Below are 24,976 nucleotides of genomic sequence, written 5' to 3'. Positions count from 1 at the left end.
TGGCAGGCGTGCTCTGTACCGCCAGTGCCACTTGGGAAGCCCAAAGTGTTAGCTGCTCTGACCTGTCTGACTCTTTTCGACCCCATGGACTATATAGCCCACCAGGCTTATCTGTCCAAGGAATTGTCAAGGCAAGAAAAACTGGAGTAGGTAGCCATTCCCTTCTGCAGGGGATCTTCCTGACCCCAGGGATTAAACCCAGGTCTCCCACATTGTGAGCAGATTCTTTACCATGTGAGCCATCAGGGAAGGGAAAACAAATATGAGTTTGTATGAAAGCTATGACGAAGGAGACATCAGACATGTAGAAGGAAAATTAGGGGAGTATAGTATTGTGAATGGAGAAGGCACTGGTAACCCACTCCAGTACTCTTGCCTGGAGAATCCCATGGACGGAGGAGCCTGGTAGGCTGCAGTCCATCAGGTTGCTAAGAGTCGGACATGACTGAGCAACTTCACTTTCACTTTTCACTTTCATGCATTGGAGAAGGAAATGGCAACCCACTCCAGTGTTCTTGCCTGGAGAATCCCAGGGATGGGGGGAGCCTGGTGGCTGCCGTCTATGGGGTCACACAGAGTCAGACATGACTGAAGCGACTTAGCAGCAGCAGCAGTATTGTGAAAGAGCCAAGAGCTTATCCACTGACTGAACAAATATTTTGTGACTACATAAGATTGACTAAGCATGTCCCATATAATAGTGACCAAAATAGACATGGTTGTTGTCACTTTGGGGCTCATGGTTTAGATGTGGAGATAGCCTTTATTCTACAAGCTACTGAACTATATAATTGTATTTTGCCATTAGTGTATAGAGGAAAATGTACTGCTTTAAGAAGGAAGGTGTGGTCAACATGTTAGACTTTTCACAGAAGTTGAATGTACTGAGACACGATACCCTGCTTCTAACAGTCCTCCCCCATTTTGATGCTCACAGTGCTTCCTAACAGTTAAGACTGGGTGATGTGTATCCATTTTGCAGATGTTCAACTGATGATAGTGCTGTAAGGAAAGATTACATGTCGTGTTGCACAGCTGAAACTGTCAATGAGCCAGGACTCTTTCCAGACCTCCCAACTTTCCCCATTCTATAAATTAGAGAAAGAGGCACTTGATTTTAAAAATGATGAATAATTAGATATTAAAGATCTATCTTAAATAGGATTTTGGATAGCCTACTCCTAGGTTCTAGTCCTGGCATAGAGGCTTAGTTTCTTGTGACAAATCACCTGTCTTATTTGAGCTTCTAACGGTAAAATGAAGAGGGTTGGATTAGACCTGGATGATTTATAAAGACTCCCAACTGTAAGGTTCTGTGGTTCATGCTCTATTCTGTACTATATTCTAATGGTCCTGTGCAGGTAGTTCAGGCCCAGTTATTTATTTAAGGAACACAGGATTTTATATGGAATTCTGAAGGTTGCTAACTTTGGTGGAATAATTCACAGGGTCTGAAAGAGATTGCAGCAAGACCCTTTTCTTGTTCCATTTATGAGATTGCTGAAATCATGACTGTCTTGTTAGCTAAGGACAGAACTGATTGTATTCTAAAATCTGTAGTAAATATGGGTGTTGGATGATATTTCTACTATTTCTGGTTTGAAATAAACTAAGAGTACTGAAAAAAATGGTACAGTATACTGTGAAATAGAGGCAAGATGATTAGCTCATGTTCTTAAATGCTCTCTCTTCCTAGGGGGAACATATATGATAAAGGGAAATATTGGTTGGTAATAGAAAAACACCTTTTATATTTCAAACATGGCTTTTAAAATATTGACATTTATACACAGTATGTCTCCTCACCATACACAGAAGGAAGAATAAAAATCTCCAGGAAGTATATTTTGAAGGGTGCTTTTTCTCTTTAGAAAATGATTTCTTAAAAGAAATCAAGTATTACACAGATTTTTTTGAAGGGAAGGGGAGGTGGATGGGAATGGATTATGTAAGTGATCATAGCATAAAATAACTTTTTAAAATAGTACAAGAGAAGCTCATATGACATATATTTTGAGTATCTTCTACTTGAGATACTTCAATTTTCAGTATCATACTTAACACACAGTGTCCAAATCTGGAAATCTGGACTCTGTACTCAAGGCATGGCTGACAAGTGCCATCGTTAAAAACATTTTGCACATTTATTAATCTACCTTGAGGCTATAAAATCTGCCTTTAAACAGATTTTTTCCAGATATAAAAATAAAACAGCCTCAGAAAATTTGGAAAATGGAGAGAAGCTAATACAAATCACCTCTGAATACCTAGCCCAAAGATAACTTGTTCTACTTCCTTCCAGATGTTTCCATGTTTACATGATTGAGATCATACCTTATATTCTATTTTATATGTGGTTTCTCCATTGGTATCATATTGTGAGCATTTCCCATGTGATTCAGCAGCCTTCAAACAATTCTAACAGCCACTGTACATAATTTTCAGTTGTAAAATTTATACCCAAATTATTTAAGAGATCCTATATTGGTCATTTAAATTATTTTCACTTGTAAGTTATCATAAATAGCCTTGCAATGTATATACCCTTATGCATAAATCTTTGCTTCTTTGAACCTTGCCCCATTCAGGTTTTTATTCAATGTCACCTTGATGAGGTCTTCTGTAACAACTGTAACATAAAAATGAAAACTCTTCTCCCTTAAACTTACTTTTTTCCTTTCTTGCCTAATTTTTTCTCTCTGGTCTGTATTTTCACCTAACAGACTAGATATTTTATTTATTTGTTACCTGAATCCTTGTATTAAAAGGTAAGCCTGTCAAGTACAGGGATTTTTTTTTTTCTATTTTGTTTGTTCTATGGGTTTTTATGAAGGCATTACTGTGCCTAAGTTCAGTTCAGTTGCTCAGTTGTGTCTGAGTCTTTGTGCCTAAGGATATTATTGTGCCTAAGGATATTACATTTTCAAAGGTTCTTGACATAAGATGGCCAATTTCTGCTAGTAATCCTATGCCAGTGCTGGGTATTGTTATTCTTTTTTTTAAATTGGAGGCTAATTACTTTACAATATTGTGGTGGTTTTTGCCATACATTCACATGTTTAAATTCTTTGCCAATCTGATAGAGGCAAAACAGTATCCTACAATTTTAATATGTTTCTTTTATTATAGTTAGCATGGATACTTTCTTGTGTTTCCTGGTCACTTTTGTTTCCTTCCTGTAAGCATGTATTGATGACCTATATGCATTTTTATTTTGAGAACTTAAGTGTTTTTTATTCACTTGTGGGGACAATGTGTGCATTTAGTAGACATTAGATCTTTCTTCAGGCAATGGCAGCCCACTCCAGTACTCTTGCCTGGAAATCCCATGGACAGAGGAGCCTGGAAGGCTGCAGTCCATGGGGTTGCTGAGGGTCGGACACGACTGAGCGACTTCACTTTCACTTTTCACTTTCATGCATTGGAGAAGGAAATGGCAACCCACTCCAGTGTTCTTGCCTGGAGAATCCCAGGGACAGGGGAGCCTGGTGGGCTGCCATCTATGGGGTCACACAGAGTCGGACACAACTGAAGCGACTTAGCAGCAGCAGTAGCAGCAGATCTTTCTTTTCTGGTATATGTGGAATGTATTTTCCAGATTGTGTTTTAATTTAACTTTAATGTACAGATTAGCTTTTATGTAATTATTTATGCCTCTGTCTCTTTTCATTTGTATTTTTTTTCTGATAAGTTAATATTTAAGAAGTTTTTCCTTATCCAAAATGGGATAAGTGTTTGAATGGATTGTGTTTTCATTTTTATTGCTTATGTTTAATTGTTTAATCCCCCTGGAATTTATTGTGGTGTGTGGTACTTTTCAAAATTGTTTTCCTCTTCAGTGGTTTCACAGTACCAAATATTGAATAAATCATTCTTTCCCACCATTCTGTGATACCATATTATATATTATAGTACAAATTATTATATTTAGTAGGTTCTCTTTGGGTTTCTTTTTCTGTTTTCCATTTCTTCTAGCTTGTCTCTTCTTGATCTAGTTGCAAAGTTTAAATCTTACTGCAGTTGCAGTTTTTATTACCTCAGCTCTTCTACTTAATTTGTATAACTATATAGAGTGTATAGGGGCTTCCCGAGTGGCTCAGTGGGTAAAGAATCCACTTGCAATGCAGGAGATGCAGGTTTGATCCCTGGATTCAAAAGATTCCCTGCAGGAGGACACAGCAACCCACTCCAGTATTCTTGCCTGAAGAATCCCATGGACAGAGGAGCCTGGCGGGCTACAGTCTATAGTGTCATACAGAGTCAGACATGATTGAAGCAGTTTAGCATGCATGCATAGAGAGTATATAATAGCAGTAACATCTATTTTATGTTTTTAATTTTATGAACTGGATCTCTCTATCATTATTTCTAATAATTGATTATGGCTGGCATACAGAGAAAATGTTATTTATAATTTTAACTTTCATTCCTTCCACTTAACTCAAATTTATTATTATAAATTTTTTACATGTTTATTTTCTTCTATTTTTTAACTTTGACGAATTTAAAATATTGACAAGGAGACTCAGAAGTATGTAAAACAATGAGCAAATAACCACATATATGCTTGCTCAGAATGAACAAGTGTTATTAGCATTTTGTTATTTCTTGTTCAGATATGTCTTAATGAAATAAAACATTGCAGATAAACTTTATCTTCCCTTTGAGTCTAGGCCCAGCTTCATTTTTTCCCATATCCTTTCAAAATATAACATGCAGAGCCAACCCACATTTGCTTAATTTTTGTTTGGTCACTTTCTACTTATATTCTGGATACTAATTATTTGTCAGTTATATATGTTGCATATATCTGCTTCTAATATGTCACCTTGGCTTTCTGTTTGTTTATAGGGTCCTTTTTAGTATAGAAATTTTAGATTTTCATTATAAATTTATGAATTTTTTCCTTCATGAATTGTTATTTTTGTGTCATATTTAAAAGTATTTTCTTATTCCATCAACATAAAAGACTTTCTCCAAATTTTCTTTAAAATTTAAAACATTTTGCTTTACTTTTTAAGAACATCTGGATTTTATTTTTACATGTGATGTGAAATATAGGTCGATTTTTTTCTATGTCAAATATCATTTGTTAATTTATACACAACTGATTTACAATGTAAAGTCCATCATATAACCTAATTTCCATAGATGCTTGCATCTATTTCTGGCCTGTCTATATGCTCTATTAATCCATTTGTGTACACTTGTGTTGTTTTAATTATGAATGCTTTATATCAATCTTGATTATTTTGTAAGGTCAAGTTATATTTCATTCTCTGCAGTTACCCATACCCACACCATTTTTATTGTTCTTTCTGAGTTGTCTTGATTATTTTGGGCCCTTTATTCCCTTTAACTTAATTTTTAAAATAAGATTGTCAAATTCCAATAAAATCATGCTGATTTTTCTTGCAATTTTATTGAATATGTAGAATGAATTCGAGCAGAATTGGCATATTTTTGATAAAGAGATTTACTACTTATGAATAGTGTATCCCGATATTATTTAAATTCTATTTTTATAATCTTTGATAGAGATTTATAGTTTTATTAACAATACTCTTATGTATAAGATATATTCCTGCTGCTGCTGCTGCTGCTAAGTCGCTTCAGTCGTGTCTGACTCTGTGCGACCCCATAGACAGCAGCCCGCTAGGCTGCCCCGTCCCTGGGATTCTCCAGGCAAGAACACTGGAGTGGGTTGCCATTTCCTTCTCCGATGCATGAAAGTGAAAAGTGAAAGTGAAGTCACTCAGTCGTGTCCGACTCTTAGCAACCCAATGGACTGCAGCCTACCAGGCTCCTCCGTCCATGGGATTTTCCAGGCAAGGGTACTGGAGTAGGATGCCATTGCCTTCTCCGAAGATATATTCCTAGGCATCTTCAATTTTTTACTCAAATTTATTAAGACACACTTCTCATGAAATAAAATGTACCCTTGAGAATACATATTTCAAAATTTCGACAGATGTATATGATCATATAACCATGACCACCACTGCAATAAAGATACAGAAAATTTCCCTCCCCTCAAAAAGGTCACTTGTGCCTGTTTGCAGTCAGTTATCTGGGAAAGAATTTATCTGTCTTTATAGTTTTGCTTCTTCTGTAATATATAAATGGAGTCATATAGTATGTAGCCTTTTGTATTTGGCTTCTTTCATTTAGCACATGTTTTTATGATTCATCTCTGTAATTGTATGTATGAGCAGTTTGTTCTTTACTATTGTTTTATTAAAATGTTTATTTATTTGGCTGTGCCAGGTCTTAGTTGTGGCATGTGGGATCTAGTTCCCTGACCAAGGATCTAACCTGGGCCCCCTGCATTGGGAGCACAGAGTCTTAGCCACTGGACTTCCAGGGAAGCCCCTATTTATTATTGTTGAGTAGTGTATTTATTCATTAGTTGATGGACGTTTGGGTGTTTTCCACTTTTTTGCTATTATAAGTATTTCTGTTATAAATTTTCTTATACAGGTTTTTGTTTGCACATATATTTGCATTGAAATTCTCTATGAGGATAATTTCTGGGTTATATAGCAATTGAATACTGTTATAAGAAGCTGTCAAACTGTTCTCCAAAGTAGCTATACCATTTTGTATTCCTACTAGCAGCATATCAGAGTCCTAGTTGCTCAACATCCCCACCTACACTTGGCATTTTCAGTGTTTTTTTAATTATTAAACTTAAGTGTTAGAGAAGTTTTAGATATACAAAAAACTGAAGAGAATGTATGGAGAGTTACTTTATCTGTTCCCCCTCAGTTTCCTCTACTACTGACATTTTGCATTAATGTAGCACATTTGTTAAAACTGATGAACTAATATTGATATAATCATGAAATAAGTCCATAGTTCTGAATTTGGGTTCATTCTTTGTGTCCTACAGTTATATGAGTTTTAACAAGTGTATGCCATGTGTTCATCATCACAGTATACAGAATATTTTACCACCCTACATATACTCTGTGTTCTACCTATCCCTCTCTCTCTCCTGAACCCCTAGCAACCACACTTATCTTTTTACTGTCTCTTTACTGTTGCTTTTTCCAGAATGTCATACAGTTGGAATCTTACAGTATGTAGCCTTTTCAGACTGGCTTCTTTCACTTAGTAATGTGTATTTAAGGATCTTCCATGTATTTTCAAGGTTTTATAGCTCATTTCTTTTTATTGACAAATAATAGTCCATTGGCCAGATGTACCACAGTCTTTTATTCCCATTTACTATAGAAGGACATTGTGGTTGCTTCCAAGTTTTGGCAATTATGAATGAAGCTGCTATAAACATTCATGTGTAGGTTTTTGTGCACATAATGTTTTCAACTCATTTGGGTAAATACTAAGGCACACAATTGCTGGATCACATGGTTAGACTATGTTTAGCTTTGTAGGAAACTGCCAAAGTGTCTTCCAACGTGGCTGCACCATTTTGCATTCCCACCAGCAATGAGTGAGTGTTCTTGTCGCTCCATATTATCATCAGCAATTGTTGTCAGTGTTTTGGAATTTAGTTGCTCTAATAGATTTGTAGTGTCATCTCATTGTTGTTTTACTTTGCAATTCCCTAATGACATATGAGTTGGATGTCTTTTCATATGCTTATTTGCTATTCATATATTATATAGTCTTTGCCCAGGTGTCTTTTCAGATCTTTTGCCTATTTTTAACTGAGTTACTTATTTTCTTATTTTAGAATTTTAAGAGTTCTTAGAATATTTTGGGCACAAATTCTTTCTCATATATATGTCTTTGCAAACATTTTCTCCCAGTCTATCTTGTGTTTCCATTCCCTTAACAGTGCCTTTCTCAAAGCAAGCATTTTTTATTTTAATGAAATCCAATTTATCTTTTTTTTTTCTTTCATGGATTGTGCTTTTGGTATGAAATCTAAAAATTCATCACCAAGAACAAGGTCACCTATATTTTCTCCTATTTTATCTTCTAGAAGTTTTATACTTTTGCATTTTACATTTATGTGTGTGATCCATATTGGTATAAAGTCTGGGTCTAGATTCATTTTTGTATTTGTGGATATCCAGTTGCCCAGCAACATTTATTGAAAAGAGTTTTCTTTTTCCAATGAATTGCCTTTGCTCCTTTGTCGAAGATCACTTGACTATATTTGTGGATCTATTTCTGGGCTTTCTATTCTTTTCCATTGATCTATTTGTGTATTCTTTCACCAATACCAAACTCTCTTGATTACAATAACTTTATAGTAATTCTTGCCATGGTGTAGTATCAGTCCTTTAGTTGTATTCCTCTTCTTCAGTATTGCTTGATTATTCTGGGTCTTTTGCCTTTCCATATAAACTTTAGAATTAGTTTATTGAGATCCACAAAAATCTTGGTGGGATTTTGATGGTGCTGTGTGTGCTTAGTCTCTCAGTGTGTCCGACTCTTTGCAACCCATGGACTGTAGCTTGCCAGGCCCCTCCGTCCATGGGGATTCTCCAGGCAAAAATACTGGAATGGGTTGCCATGCCCTACTCCAGGAAATCTTCCCAACCCAGAGATTGAACCCAGGTCTCCCACATTGCAGGAGGATTCTTTACCATCTGAAGGGACATCCAGTAGTTTTGATTGGAATTGTGCCAAATCTGTAGATCAAGTTGGCGAGAACAGAATCTTATAGTATTATATCTTCATATCCATGAATATGAAACATCTCTCCATTAATTTAGATCTTCTTGATTCTTTCATCAAAGTTTTGTAGTTTCCTCTTATAGATCTTACATATTTTTTTTTAAGTTATGTGTATTTCATCTTTTGGTACTAATTTAAATAGTGCTGTTTTTAATTTCAAATTTCAGTTGTTCATTGCTGGTATATAAGAAAGTAATTGACTTCTGTTTATTAACTTTTTATTTTGGCTCATTTTCTTTTAGCCTAGAGTGAATGTGTAGTGGTAGCTCACTGTGGTTTAATTTGCAGAACTCTGTGACTCATGATGGGCTTCTCAGGTGGTGCTAGTGGTAAAGAACCTGTCTGCCAATGCAGGAGATGTAAGAGACGTGGGTTCAATTCCTATGTTGGGGAGATCCCCTGGAAGAGAGCATGGCAACCCACTCTAGTATTGTTGCCTGGAGAATCCCATGGACAGAGGAGACTGGAGGGCTACAGTCCTTAGGGTTGCAAAGAGTTGGACATGACTGAGCGACAGCACAGCACATGACTATAATACTGAACATGTTCATGTGCTTATTGGCCATCTCTGTATGTTCTTTGGAGAAATGTCCATGAAAATCGGGATGTTTGTACTCCTATTATTGAATTGTGTGTGTATATATATGTGTATGTATGTATATATATATATATATAAAATTCTTTAAAAATATGTTTTGAAAATATTTTCTCCTGTTATGTGACCTTTTAAATTTTTCTATGTAGGCTTTCTATATGACTTTGACTTTTTGTATTCTGAGAAGTCTTCACCTTAACTAGATTCATAATGATCCTTTCATTTGTTTTCTTCCAGAATTTTATCGTTTAAGTTCTTTGATTTATGTCTTTGATACATATTTAAATGACTTTTGTTTTTGGCGCAGGGGTAAAGTTTGTTTTTGTAGTTTTCAGGATATAGGTTTGAATATATTTTATTAACTTTGTTCTAAGTATTATATTTTTATCATATATAAATGCTATAACATTTTAAACTTTTTTAGTATTTATTTAACTGTAGTTGATTTACAATATTGTGTTGGTTTCAGATACACAGCTTCAAATTCTTTTCTATTATAGGCTTTATTACAAGATACTGAATATAGTTCCATGTGCTGTATAGTAAATCTTTGGTGTTTATCTGTTTTATACATTGTGGTGTGTATCTGTTAATCCCATATGCCTAATTTATCCCCCTCTCCCCTTTCCCCTTTGGTAGCCCTAAGTTTGTTTTCTATGCCTGTGAGCCTGTTTATGTTTGTAAATAACTTCTTTAGTATCATAGTTTAGATTCTACATGTATTCATGTATCATTCATTTTGATATTTGGCAAAACTAATACAGTTATGTAAAGTTTAAAAATAAAATAAAATTAAAAAAAAAAGATTCTACATGTAAGTGATATACTATGATATTTGTCTTTCTCTATCTGACTTATTTCACTTAGGATGATAATCTCTAGATTCATCCATGTTGCTGCAAATGGCATTATTTCATTCTTTTTTATGGCTGAGTAGCGTTCCAATGTGTATATATATACTACATATTCTTTATCCATTCATTTATTGATGGAAATTTAGGTTGCTTCCATGTCTTGGCTATTGTAAATATTGCTGCTATGAACACTGGGGTGAATTAGAGTTTTCTCTAGATATATGCCAAGGAGTGGGATTGTGGAATCTAATGGTAGCTCTGTTTTTAGTTTTTAGGGACCCTCCATATTGTTTTCCATAGTGGCTGCACCAATTTACATTCCCACCAACAGTGTAGGAAGATCCCTTTTCTCTACACCCTCTGCAGCATTTCTTCTTTGCAGACTTTTGATGATGGCTCCACATTCTCACCCATGTCAGGGGATACCTCATTGTAGTTTTGATTTGCATTTCTCTAATAAGAAGCAATGTGGGACATCTTTTCATATGACTGTTAGCTATCTGTATATCTTCTTTGGAGAAAGGTCTCTTTAGGTTTCCTGCCCAGTTTTTGATTGTTGTTTGTTTTGTTTGTTTGATATTGAGTTGTATGTGCTGTTGTATATTTTGGAAATTAAGCCCTTGTTGGTCTCATCATTTGCAAATATTTTCTCCTAGTCCATAGATCGTCTTTTTGTTTTCTCTATGGTTTATTTTGCTCTGCAAAATAAATTATAAATTTGGTTAGCTCCCATTTGTTTATTTTTGCTTTTATTTCTTTTGCCTTGGGAAACTGACCTAAGAAAATATTGCTATGATTTATGTCCAAGAATGTTTTGCCTATGTCTTCTTCAAGAAGTTTTATGGTGTTATGTCTTATATTTAAATTTTTAAGCCATTTTGAGTTTATTTCTGTGTGTAGTCTGACAGTGTTCTAACTTCATTGATTTACATGTGGCTGTCCAGCTTTCCCAATATCACTTGCTGAAGAGACTGTCTTTTCTCCATTTTATATTCTTGCCTCCTTTGTTGAAGGTTGACCATAGGTATTTGGGCTTATTTCTGGGTTTTCTATTCTGTTCCATTAATCTGTATGTCTATTTTTGCACCAGTACCATGCTATAGTATTATCTAAAGTCTGGGAGGTTTATGCCTCCCACTTTGTTCTTTTTCCTCAGAATTATTTTGACAATTCTGGGTCTTTCGTGTTTCCATATAAATTTTATAATTATTTGTTCTAACTCTGTGAAAAATGTCATGGGTAATTTGATATTTAATATTATCCTTGATAATATTAAATCTATAGATTGCTTTGGGTAGTATGGCCATTTTAACAACATTAGCTCTCCCAAACCAAGATCATCGGATATCTTTTCATGTTTTTTTGTATCATCTTCAATTTCCTTTCTGTGTTTTGTAGTTCTCAGCATATAGGTCTTTCTCATCCTTGGTTAAATTCCTCCCTAGGTATTTTTTTTTGACATGATTTTAAATATGATCATTAGTTTTAACTTTCTCTTTCTGATTTCATTGTTAGTGTAAATAAATGCAACAGATTTACATATATCAATCTTGTTTCCTGCTAACTTACTGAATTAATTTATTAGTTCTAATAGCTTTTGTGTGGAGTGTTTCGGGGTTTCTGGACTTCCCTGGTGGCTCAGACAGTAAAGAATCTGCCTGCAATGCAGGAGACCCAGGTTCAGTCCCTGGGTTGGGAAGATCCCCTGGAGAAGGAAATGGTTACCCACTCCAGTATACTTGCCTGGAGAATTCCATGGACAGAGGAGCCTCGCAGGCTACAATCCATGGGGTCACAAAGAGTCAGTGTATAGGATATCATGTCATCTGCATCCAAAGACAGTTTTACCTCTTCTGTTTCAATTTGGATACTATTTATTTCTTTTTCTTCTTTGATTCTTGTGGCTGACTTCCAATACTATGTTGAAAAGAAGTGATAAGAGTGGGCATCCTTATCTTATTCCAGAATTTAGCAAGTAGGCTTTCAGCTTTTCACTATTATACTGACTGTGGGTTTGTCATAAATGACTTTTATTATGTTGAGATATGTTTCCTGTATACTCATTTTGGTGAGAATTTTAATCATGAATGAATGTTGAATTTTGCCAAATGCTTTTTAAGCATCTATTGAGATAATCATGTGGTTTTTGTCTTTTCTTTTGTTAATGTGTATATCACATAGATTGATTTGGCTATGTTGAACCATTCTTATGACCCTAAAATGAATCCAACTTGATCATGGTATGTGATACTTTTTATGTATTGTTTGATTCAACTTGCTAGTATTTTGCTGACAATTTTTGTATCTATGTTCATCAAAGGTATTAACCTGTAAAATATTTTTTTGGTAGTGTCTGGTTTTGGTGTCAGGGTGATGGTGGCTTCATAGAATGTCTTTGGGAGTGTCCCTTCCTCTTCGATCTTTTGGAAGAGTTTGAGAAGGTTTGGAATGAGTTCTTCTTTGTATGTTTGGTAGAATTCCCCATGAGGCCATCTGATCCTTTTGTTTGCATGGAGTTATGTATTTATTATTTTTGTTTTAACAAATTCTATTTCACCTCCAGTGATAGATCTGTTTATCTGTTTCTTCTTGATTCAATTTTGGCAGGCTGTATGTTTGTGAAACTTGTCCATTTATTCTAGGCTGCCTATTGTGTTGTCATGTAACTGTTCCTAGTAATTTCTTAAGATTTTTTTTTTGAATTTTTGTGGTATTGGTTTTATTTTCTCCACTTGGATTTCTTAATTTGTTTATTTGTGTCTTCCCTCTTTTCTTGTTGGTGAGCTTAGCCAGAGGTTTGCTGATCTTGTTTAACCTTGCAAGGAACCAGCTCTTGACTCAACTGATTTTTTCCTATTGTTTTAATTTTTAAAAATTTTTATTGGAGCATACTTGCTTTAAAATATTGTGTTAGTTTCTGCTGTACAGCAAAATGAATCAGTTATATGTATCCATATATCCCCTCTTTTGTAGATTTCCTTCCCATTTAGGTCAACACAGAGCACTGAATACAGTTCCCTGTGCTATACAATAGGTTCTCATTAGTTATCTATTTTATATACTGTTGTTCAGTCACTAAGTCATGTCTGACTCCATGAATTGCAGCACACCAGGCTTCTATGTTCTTCAGTGTCTCACAAGTTTGTTTAAAGTCATGTCCATTGAGACAGTGATACCATCCAACCATTTCATCCTCTGTAATCCCCTTCTCCTTTTGCCCTCAATATTTCCCAGCATCAGAGTCTTTTCCAATGAGTTAGCTCTTCTCATCAGGTGGCCAAAGTATTGGAGCTTCAGCTTCAGCATCAGTCCTTCCAATGAATGATCAAGGTTGATTTACTTTAGAATTGACTGGTTTATACATAGTAATGTATACATGTCAATCCCAGTCTTCTAATTCATCCCCCCTCCTTGGTATCCATACATCTCTGCATCTCTGCCTCGGTTTCTGCTTTGAAAGTAAGTTCATCTAGATTCCATATACAAGTGATATTATATTAGTTTTTCTATTTCTGACTTACTTTACTCTGTATGACACTCTCCAGGTCTATCTGTGCCTCAGCAAATAGAACGATTTTGTTCTTTTTAATGGCTGAGTAATATTCCATTGTATGTATGTACTACATCTTCTTTATCCATTCCTCTGTTGATGGGCATTTAGGTTGCTTTTATGTCCTAGATATTGTAACTATGTTGCAATGAATATTGGGGTGTATGAATCTTCTTGAATTATGGTTTTCTCTGGGTGTATGCCCAAGAGGGGGATTGCTGGGTCATATAGTAGTCCTATTTTTTGTTTTTTGAGGAACCTCCATACTGTTCTTCATAGTGGCTCTACCAATTTACATTCCCACCAGTATTATAGGAGGGTTCATTTTCCTCCACATCCTCGCCAACATTTATTGTTTATAGATTTTTTTTGATGATGACCATTCTGATTGGTGTGAGATGATACATCATTGCAGTTTTGATTTCTCTAATAATGTGTGATACTGAGCATCTTTTCATGTGTTTCTTCTTTGGAGAAATGTCTATTTAGGTCTTTCACTCATTTTTTCATTCAGTTTGTTGTGTTTTTTTTGGTATTGAGTTTCATAAGCTGTTTGTATGTTTTGGATATTAATATTGTTTTTTTTTTTAATTTCTATTCTATTTATTTCCTCTCTGATCTTTATTATTCTCTTCCTTCTGCTGAGCTGAGGTTTTGTTTGTTCTTTTTCTAATTCTTTTAAGTGGTAGATTAGGTTGTTATTTGAAGTTTTTTTCATTTTTTGAGGAAGTCCTATATCACTATGAACTCCCCTCTAAGGACCTCTTTTGCTGCATCCCATAAATTATATATGCTTATGTTTTTAATGTTTCTTGTCTCAAGGTATTTTAAAAAAAATTCCTCCTTGATTTCATCATTGACCTGTTGGGTTTTTAGTAGCATGTTGTTTAGTCTCCATGTAATTTTATATTTTTTTCTCATTTTTCTTTCTGTGGTTGATTTCTAGTTTCAGGCCACTGTGGTCAGAGAAGTTGTTTGAAATAATTTCCATTCTCTTAAATTTGTTAAGGCTTGTTTTGTTTCCTAGTGTATATCAGTAGTGTGTTAAAATCTACTATTATTGTGTTCCCATCAATTTCTCCTCTTATGTCTGTTAGTATTTGTTTTATGTATTTGGGTGCTCCTATATTGGGAGAATATATGTTAATGATTATAATATCCTCTTCTTGTATTGATCCTTTTATCATCATATAGTGCATTTCTTTGTCTTTATGGGCTTTGTTTTAAAGTCTGTTTTGTCTGATATGAGTATTGCTATCTCCACTTTCATGTCATTTCCATTTACTTGAAATAATCTTTTTCCATTCCCTCACTTTAAATCTATGCCTGTATTTTTCCCTAAAGTGTTTCTTTTAGGCAACATACTGTAGGTTCATTTTTTTAAAATTATCATCCAGTCTGCCACTGTTTGTCTTTTGATTGGATCATTTAGTCCATTGACATTTAAAGTAATTACTGATATGTATGTATTTATGACTATTTTAAACCTTGTTTTCCAGTTGAATTTGTATTTCTTCTTTGTTCCTTTCTTCTTTTTATTTTTCCTTTTATGGTTTGATGACTTTCTTTTGTATTATACTTGAGTTCTTTCCTTACTGATTTTTGTGAGTCTATTATATGTGTTTGATTTGTGGTTACCCTGGTTATCAAGTATGTTAACCCATAACTATATCTACTTGCTTTAGACTGATAGTCATGTAAGCTTAAACACATTCTCAAAAATATACATTTTCTTATTCTCCTCCCCCACATTTTGTGATTTTGATGTCCTGTTTTAAATCTTTATGTTTATTCTTTTGCTGATAATTGTAATTATAATTGCTTTCACAATTTTTTGATTTTTTAAGCCCATGTGCTGAAACTCCAATACTTTGGCCACCTCATGTGAAGAGTTGACTCATTGGAAAAGACTCTGATGCTGGGAGGGATTGGGGGCAGGAGGAGAAGGGGACAACAGAGGATGAGATGGCTAGATGGCATCACCGACTCGATGGACATGAGTTTGAGTAAACTCTGGGAGTTGGTGATGGACAGGAGGCCTGGCGTGCTGTGATTCATGGAGTTGCAAAGAGTCGGACACGACTGGGTGACTGAACTGAACTGGCTTATTTAAGTAATCTTCAATCCTTTTATATATTTGCCTTTCCTGTTGTGATAGTCCTTTTCCTGTAGAGTCATACTTCTTTTCTATTTTGAAAAGGCCTTTCAATATTTCTTTTAGGATAGGTTTAGTATTGCTGTATTGTTTTAGTTTTTTGCTTGTCTGAGAAATTCTTTCTCCTTCTTTTCTAAATGATAATCATGCTGTGCAGTGTATCCTAGGTTGCAGGTTTTTCCATTTCAGGACTTTGAATATATCCTGCTACTCCCTTCTGGGCTGCAAAGTTTCTGCAGAGGAATCAGCTGGTAACCTTATGTTGTTGTCATTGTTTAGTAACTAAATCATGTCTGACTCTTGCAACCCCATGAACTGTGGCCCACCTGGCTCCTCTGTCCATGGGATTTTCCAGGCAAGAATACTGATGTGGGTTGCCATTTCCTTCTCTAGGGGATCTTCCTGACCCAGGGGTCGAACCTGTGTCTCTGGTGTTGGCAGGTGAATTCTTACCACTGAGCCACCAGGAAAGTACTAACAAACCTTATGGGGATTCCCTTTTAACTGATTGTTTTTCTTTCACTGCCTTTAGAATCCTCTCTTTATCTTGAACTTTGCCACTTTAATTTTGATATATCTCGGGGTTGGTCTGTTTGGGTTCATCTTGTTGGGGACCCTTGTACTTCCTATTCCTGGATATCTATTTCCTTTTTTAGGTTTGGGAAGTTTGCAGCCATAATTTCTTCAAATACATTTTTGATCCCCTCTTTCTTTACCTTCTGGTATCAGTACTAGTCCCTCATCCTGCTTGGCAGCAAGTCAACCCATGTACATTCTTCTAGGCAAATTCCAGGCCCCTGCACCTCCCTATACCTGGCTAACCTACTAGACAGTGAAGGAGGTTCCCAAGGTGAGCTAATCTTCCTTTTGTCATTCTTAGCTTTTTCTTAGGGGTGCAGGTCTCATCTTCATTTTCTTCATTTCCTTTTTTTTTCCTCCTTTAGTCCTGCCCAGTTATGTGAGGTTCTTTCTTGCAGCTTTAGTTGCATGAGATCTTCTGCCCACTTTCAGTTGGTATTCTGTGAGAACTGTTCCAGATTTAGATGTATTTTTGATGTACTTGTGAGGGGAGGTGAACTCCACGTTCTTCTACTCTGCCATCTTGAACTCCTCCCTGACAATTTTTCAACATTTATTGTTAGTATACATAAATACAGTTAATTTTTATATATTGACCTTGTATCGTATGACCTTAAAAGACTCAATTATTCTAGTAGCTTTTTTTTTTTTTTTTAAAAAGAGTTTTGGGATTTTCTATGTAGATGATTATGTTACCTAGGAATAATGACAGTTTTATTTCCTCTTCTAATTTGTATATTTTTTCTTATTTTGTTTTGTTTTTGCTGTATTTGAACTGGATAGGACCTCTAGTAGAATGTTGAATTGAAATGGTCAGAGCAGAGCTCCTTGCCTTGCTCCTGATTTTATTGGGGGAAATATTCAGCCATTTACCATTCACTGTGAAGTCAGTTTTAGATTTTTCTTACATGCCATTTATAAATTTGAGAGAATTCTTTTCTATCAATAGTTTGCTGATGGATTTTATGATGAATATATGCTGGATTTTTTTCAAATGCCTCTTCTGTATCGATTTAAGTAATCATTTAAAGTTTGTTGATATGGTGAAAAGTGAAAGTGGCAGTCACTCAGTTGTATCCAACTCTTTGCAACCCCATGGACTGTAGCCTGCCAGGCTCCTCTGTCCATGGACTTCTCCAGGCAAGAATACTGGAGTGGGCTGCCATTCCCTTCTCCAGGGGATTTTCCCAACCCAGGGATCGAATCCAGATCTCCTGTATTGCAGGTGGATTCTTTACCATCAGAGCCACCAGGGAAGCTCTTAAAGCTATACCTACTCTTCCATTATTTTTAATCTATTGGCATAATGTTTTCCCCCTACTGCTCTAGTTATATTTTTGTTTTATCTTTTATCTATACTTTTGCCTCCTTGTTCATTCTTAATACTGTTTACTGGTGCCAGTTCTCTTATTGCTGCTGTTGCTGTTTAGTCTCTAAATGTGACCAACTCTTTGTGATTCCATGGACCGTAGCCTACCAGGCTCTTCCGTCCATGGGATTTCCCAGGTAAGAATACTAAAGTGTGTTACCATTTCCTTCTCCAGGGGATATTCCCAACCGAGGAATCGAACCCAAGTCTCCTGCATAGCAAGTAGATTCTTTACTGTCTGGGCCACCAGGGAAGCCCCAAGTGTTAGTTTTCTATTGCTGAATTATAAATTACCAAATACTTAATGGGTCAAAACAACACAAATTTATCTTCTTACAATTCTGGAGATTTTCCTGGGTTAAAATCAAGGTGTTTGCAAGGCTGTGTTCCTTTCTGGAGAGTCTGGGGAGTATTCATTTCCTTGAATTTTCCAGCTTCTGGAGGCCACTACGTTCCTTGGTTCATGGCCCCTTCCTTCTTCTTAAAGTCAGCAATGTCTTTTTTACATCGTATTACTCTGACCCTGACTCTTCTGCCTCCTGCTTCTACTTTTAAGAACCTTTGTGATTATATTGGGCCCACCCAGTTAGTCCAAATACTCTACGTATTTTAAGGACAGCTAATTAGCAACCTTAATTCCATCTGCTACCTTAATCCCACTTTGCCATGTAACCTAACACAGTCACAGGATGCACACATTTTTGTTTTGTTTTCCTTGGAATTATTATAGTTTAAAAATATGCTTATTTTCCATGTTGTCACCACCAATCCAAGTTCACACTGTCAGTTGTCTACATTTCTTCTCAGTAATTCAGACATATATGATGTGAGTATGCTACGTCACTTCAGCTGTGTCCAACTCTTAGTGACCCTATGGATGGTAGCCTGCCAGACTCTTCTGTCCATGGGATTCTCGAGGCAAGAATACTGGAGTGGGTTGCCATGCCCTTCTCTAGGGGATCTTCCCCACCCAGGGATCAAACCCACATCTCTTATGTCTCCTGCATTGGCAGGTGGGTTCTTTACCACTAGCACCACTACTTTCTTTTTATTATCATCTTTAAATTGCTCCTTGACTTTTCTGTCCTACTACAGTCTAACTGGTTTCTCACTTGACTTTGTTTACAACTGTCATCCTGGAATAATTTATTTCCCTCAGAAGGTTATTCTACTCCCTTGTAGCTTCCAAAATCACTGTTAAGAAGTATGAATCCATCCTGATTGCGAACATTTATACTTTGTATCTCTTTCTCATATTCTTTCATCTCTAGTGTTCTGATGATGCTGTGTTTTCTTGTGGATCTATTTTTATCCACTGTGCCGAGAACTCCATTTGCTCTTCCATTCTGAGATTTTTTTTTTTTGAATTATTGTATTGGTGAAGTACTTCCTGCCACCCCCCATCTCTATCTCTGTCTCTCCTTCCCTCCTACAATTTAAATGTTGGCTTTCCAAAACTGGTTTTTATAATTTCTTAACATTTTTTTGTCTTCTATCTTCTTGTCTAATAATGTGTATATATCAGAGGATATCTTCAACATTATCAACCAGTCCCTCTGTTGAGTGTTTTATTTCCTCTATCATGATTTTAATTTCTAATGTTTTTAAAAACTATTCATTGAATTTTCTTTTCTTACAGAAACTTGTTCTTTCTTTTTCCTGAATGCAAAATCTTATCTGCTATCTCCAGTGATATTAATGACATAATTTTTGTGCCTTTTATCTTTAGAGTCTTTTCTCTTGAAATTTATTTTAATTTTTAAAAAGCTTTTTATTTTGTATTGAGATATAGTTGATTAACAGTACTGTGACAGTTTCAGGTGGGCAGCAAAGGGTTTCAGCCATACGTATATATGTATTCATTCTCTCCCAAATTCCCCTCCCATCAAGCCTGCCACATAACATTTAGCAATTTCTTGTGCTATACAATAGGCTTTTCTTGGTTGAAATTAATATTTAAAAATATTTGTTTTGTTGTTTATATTTTATGTCAGAGGCTTTCTTCATGGGTTTTCTGTTCCTTGATTGTTTCCTTCTATTTAAAAACTGGGAATGCTAAGTGAAGAGGTGGAGTATCTGCTGAGGTTGTTTTGTTGAAATTGATCCAAAATCTTGAAATTAAAATGGAATCACAGATAAATAGCCTGGAGGCAAGGATTGAGAAGATGCAAGAGGATTAGTGAGAATTATGATGTCAAAATTTTTCAGTCTTTTCTCTTGTACTGAGAAGATTCAACAGAAATTTATATTCTAAATGTCTTCCTTCAGTTCAGTTCAGTTCAGTTGCTCAATCGTGTCTGACTCTTTGCGACCCCATGGACTGCAGCATGCCAGGCTTCCCTGTCCATCACCAACTCACACAACCTACTCAAACTCATGTCCATCACGTCAGTGATGCCATCCAACCATCTCATCCTTTGTCATCCCCTTCTCCTCCTGCCTTCAATCTTTCCCAGCATCAGAGTCTTTTCGAATGAGTCAGTTCTTCGCATCAGGTGGCCAGAGTATTGGAGTTTCAGCTTCAACATCAGTCCTTCCAATGAATATTCAGGACTGATCTCCTTTAGGATTGACTGGCTGGATCTCCTTGCAGTCCAAGGGATTTTCAAGTCTTCTCCAACACCACAGTTCAAAAGCATCAATTCTTCGGTGCTCAACTTTCTTTATAGTCCAACTCTCACATCCACACATGACTACTGGAAAACCCATAGCTTTGACTAGACAGACCTTTGTTGGTAAAGTAATGTCTCTGCTTTTTAATATGCTGTCTAGGTTGGTCATAGCTTTTCTTCCAAGGAGCAAGCATCTTTTAATTTCATGGCTACAGTCACCATCTTCCTTGGAAGATGCAAATCTAATTTCTTATATTCTGGATGGCAAATAAGGTTGAAGGTATCTTGTGAAATGTTTTTTTTGTCATATCTCCCTGTATCTTTATCCTTGTTGGCTTGTGAATTAAAATTAATCCTTTTACTCCCACTGTTAAGGCCTCAGAACAAAGCAAGAGCAAGTGCTTATGTTTGGCTATTTTAATTGGAAGAACTCTTAGTATTTAAAAAATATTATAGTTTTATAAGTTCTTATGTATTTCTGTATAGTTTTTTCTTAATAGTTATTTATTTCCTTTCAAAGTCAGTACATGGTAAACTCTTTTAGTTTAGTATGCATGCAAGTGGCTTTCTTATGCCACCACTATTATACAATGGTTTAAATTTGTGTAAGATTTTATTTATTTACTTATTTATTTGCAATCATCATTATTCTATACTCAACACTTTCTACCTCTGGAATTATGCCATTAGTCTTGGCTGGAGTTTCTAAATCTGTTCTCTAGGTCTTATAACTTCCCTTTTATTGTATCAATTTCTTTTGTCTCTTGGTGTTTCATTGTGAGTCTGTTTCTCAAATTTTTTCTTTGGCCATACCCAATCAAGAGCTTATGCTGTCTTTTGAGCTTTTATTTCAGAGTTTACAGCCTTGATTTACAAGATTTCTATTTTTTTTAATGTCTACCATTTTTGATTCACAACTTTTTAATAAACTCTTGTTCTTGCTTTTTATAACCTTAATCCTTCAGTTCTTTGTGGATGCTAGGCATTTATTTTCAAGTCCTTTTTCAAATTACATTATTTCTCTGAGACTGTAACCTCATATTTGTTGAATTTGTTTATTTATTTTCAAAATTGCTTTTGTAGTCTCAGAATTTTAACTTGTTACAAGTTTACCATAAATAGGGAAAAACATAGTTATTCTGTCTGCTTTTCTTATCCCTTTTAATTCTTGCTGGATTATGTTTTATTTGTTCAATCCCCAGTTCAGGACCAGTTCTTATGTTGGCAGCTTGAGCTATTGTTCCATGAGGATATCAAAGGTCTAATTTTCAAGCCAGTGGGTGGTGTGATGCAAGTCTTGGTTTGATAGCTATTTCTACTACTTCCTACCACTTTGGCAATACCCTAGTTGCCAAGCTGAGCTGCTACAGTCATCATAGCATATGAAAAGTCACTCTGCATAGACAGGAAATCCCTGCCTCACCTCATGATTTCCTGTCATGACCTAACTTCACTATACTGCCACACATTCAATACTATTGGTTTATGTTACCCCCATAGGAGTTGAACTCCTGGATGCCTCTGTGTGTTTCCTAAGTAGGTGAGTGACTTTATTCTCCTCTGTTGCTAAGTTTCTTTTTATTTTTTTGTTTCAGCTCTATGAACATGTTCCTCTTTTTCTCTTATTTACTATTTTAAGTGATTATGGCTATATTTTTATTTTAAAAGTATGTTTTGTAATTTAGCTGTCATTACTATATTTTATGTTTGGAGCTTAGACAGGATGTTTTTCCCATGTGAACCTACAGTGCTAACTTGACATGATGATCCCTTGGAATTTTTAGATGGCTTGTTGTTCAGTCGCCAAGTCGTGGCCAAGTTTTTGTGACCTTATGGACTGCAGCATTCCAGGTGTCCCTATCTTCCCTTCACTATCTCCTGGAGTTTGCTGAAACTTATTTTCATTTAGATGTATACTAATGTTTTTTGTTTTTCCCAAAAAAGTGACTACTCACTGTTTGAGACCATGGTTATAAAGAGTTTTCACTGATTAGTTTTCCATCCTTAATCTGTAATCATAGATTCTAACATTCATATATCAGTATATGGGTATCACTTTGAGTTGTGAAGCAATGGAGGCATGGATCCACTCAGGTTGGGTGAGGCAAGCAGATATTTTTGACTGTGAAGGCAGGAACATTGGACTTGCCTAAAACTGGGGCCCCAGCTGATAGTAAAGAAATTTCTGTAGGACAGATGGGCAGCAATGGTTACCTCAGCAGGAGAGAATTTTTGTGAAACTAGGTGGAAGAGAGACTAGGAATGTGAAAAAAGTCAGTCACCAGGTTCATGTTGGGAGAATGGCAATCCTTGTCTTGTTCCTGATCTTAGAGGAAATGCCTTCAGTTTTTCACCATTGTATGATGTTTGCTGGTTGGTCATATATGGCCTTTATTATGTTGAGGTATGTTGCTTCTTTGCTGGCTTTCTGGAGAGTTCTTATCATAAATGGATGTTGAATTTTATCAAAAGCTTTCTCTGTTTCTATTGAGGGCAGTTGGTAAAAAATCTGCCTGAAATGCAGGAGATCCTGATTCGATTCCTGGGTCAGGAAGATCCCCTGGAGAAGGGATAGGCTACCCACTCCAGTATTCTTGGGCTTCCCTTGTGGCTCAGCTGACAAAGAATCCACCTGCAATGCAGGAGATCTGGGTTGGGAAGATCCCCTGGAGAAGGGAAAGGCTACCTACTCCAGTATTCTAGCCTGGAGAGTTCTGTGGATTGTATAGTCCATGGGGTTGCAAAGAGTCGGACATGACTGAGCAACTTTCACATTGAGGGCAGACTTGCTGCCCCACCCCACACCCACAACTGGCTAGGAGCATATCTAGCAGCTATGGGAGGAGACTGCACTGTAAAAACCCAAAGAACATCAGAAGTGACACATCAGTGCTCACCGACTCATAGGCTCCAGCTGACGCCAGTTCCCTGCCCGCCCTGACTGATGTCTAGGTGACATCATTTAGCTGAAACAGACCTGGTGAGGCTGCTGTGGCAGGGGCCATACCCTGGATGCTTCCAGAGCAGCCAAATGAGCAGCCCTGGCAGCAGGGCTAGTGTGGCCATCTCTAGAGTGAAACAAGGCGGGGACCCATTGGAATCTACTGAGCATCATATCCATGTCTGGAGTGAACAAAGGCAGACCCAGAGAATCTGCCCAGTATCACTGGCTGTGCGCTGCTGCATCTGGAGTGACCCTAGGGGGGGTCCATTGGCATCTCCTGGGCATTAGCCCTGGTGTGGTGGAGTGTAAACTACCCTAAAAGTGAACCCAGGTGGTGGATCCATCCACAATCCAGCTGGCCATCACTTGCGCCCAGCAGGTGGTGGCAGTAGGAACCAGCCGGTGGCCCTATAGCAGGCCAAAACAATTTCCTGGAAAATGGCATTGTGACCTTTTGGACAGAGATTTGAAGGTGGTGCTGGTGTGGATACTGGGGAATTGCTGGTGTCAAGTCGGGACATTTAACACCAGCAAATGTGGACATTTGACACCACCAGATTTTGGAGCGTCCCACTGCTAATACTCAAAAACCCTTAGCGAAATTTGGAATTCTAAAGAAGGCGGCTGCGCCATACTGCCCGTAGGTTACAGTTTCCAAATAGCTGAAGTGCTCTCTGAGTGGAATGCAGATCCACTAAAAGCTATGAAACTGTACAGTGGGGTCCCTTTGGATGGCTGCCCCAGGAACATTCAGCTTATTGCCTCACAGATTGACATGAAGCACAGATCTGTGCAGAGTGTAAATTAGATGGATAACTAGAAACCATGCTTTGAGAGGTTTCAGTAGCGGTAGTGGCACCAGTGTTGCTGAATCCAAGCTCTTACTGTTCACCATTGCACAAGACAATGAATCGAGAGAAGAGCTGTTAGGGGAAGGAAGAGCTGCCTTATTTCAAAAGCCAGCAAACCAGGAAGATGGTTGACTAGTATCCCAAAGAGCCATCCTGTGGGGGTTGGGTGCTTTTTTTTTTTTTTTTTAATAGATCAAGGAGGGAGAGGTGAGGCAGTAAAGTAGGAAAGATGATGAGCTGTTGTAAATATTTCCTAGTTCCAGCTAGACTTCAGAGAGGATGTGTTCATTTCTTCTTTTCTGTAGTCATTCACTGGTGTGCCTTGTCAGGATATTTCCTGTGAGCTTAAACAAAGGTATTTTAACTTAACACTCAAGCACGGGAGGCAGAAATGTTGGAGATGAGCCATTATGTATACTTTAAGTTATAGGCAATATCCTTTTAGTGATCAACTGGTAGTGAATGCAGTAAAACACAAAGGTTAAAGTAGAAGAAATGGATCCACTTTGGAGTCAGACCTGGGGTAGAGGCAGATGCATTGTTGGGAATTCAAAGCAGCAATTTTCTATAGAGAAGTTGGATGCCCAGCTGGACACGTAAAATACAAGAATGGACACCAATTAATCAAACCAGCAAATCTGGGTGTGGTCCAGGACCCAGATGTCTTAGTGGTGCTCCCTGGTGGGAGGGGGTGGCAGACTGGGGCAATGTGGCCAATGATGGATTTATTTCTTTTATATTTTAAAATAGGGTTTAAAATTCACATAAAGTCTTCTTTTTCTGTACTTTTCTTTAATTCTGAAACAGACTTGTTT

The 24,976-nt window shown here is 36.7% G+C and overlaps 1 protein-coding gene across 2 annotated transcripts in view; it reads left to right on the top strand.

Moving 5' to 3' along the window:
- GABRA3 (gamma-aminobutyric acid type A receptor subunit alpha3) overlaps positions 1-24,976 on the top strand; it is a 236,506-nt gene that overhangs the window by 5,655 nt on the left and 205,875 nt on the right. The gene's annotated exons all lie outside the window — the stretch shown is intronic.

This window comes from Bubalus kerabau, chromosome X (assembly GCF_029407905.1).
Source record: "Bubalus kerabau isolate K-KA32 ecotype Philippines breed swamp buffalo chromosome X, PCC_UOA_SB_1v2, whole genome shotgun sequence".
Classification (NCBI taxonomy): domain Eukaryota; kingdom Metazoa; phylum Chordata; class Mammalia; order Artiodactyla; family Bovidae; genus Bubalus; species Bubalus kerabau.
This window is presented reverse-complemented; position numbering and strand designations above follow the sequence as displayed.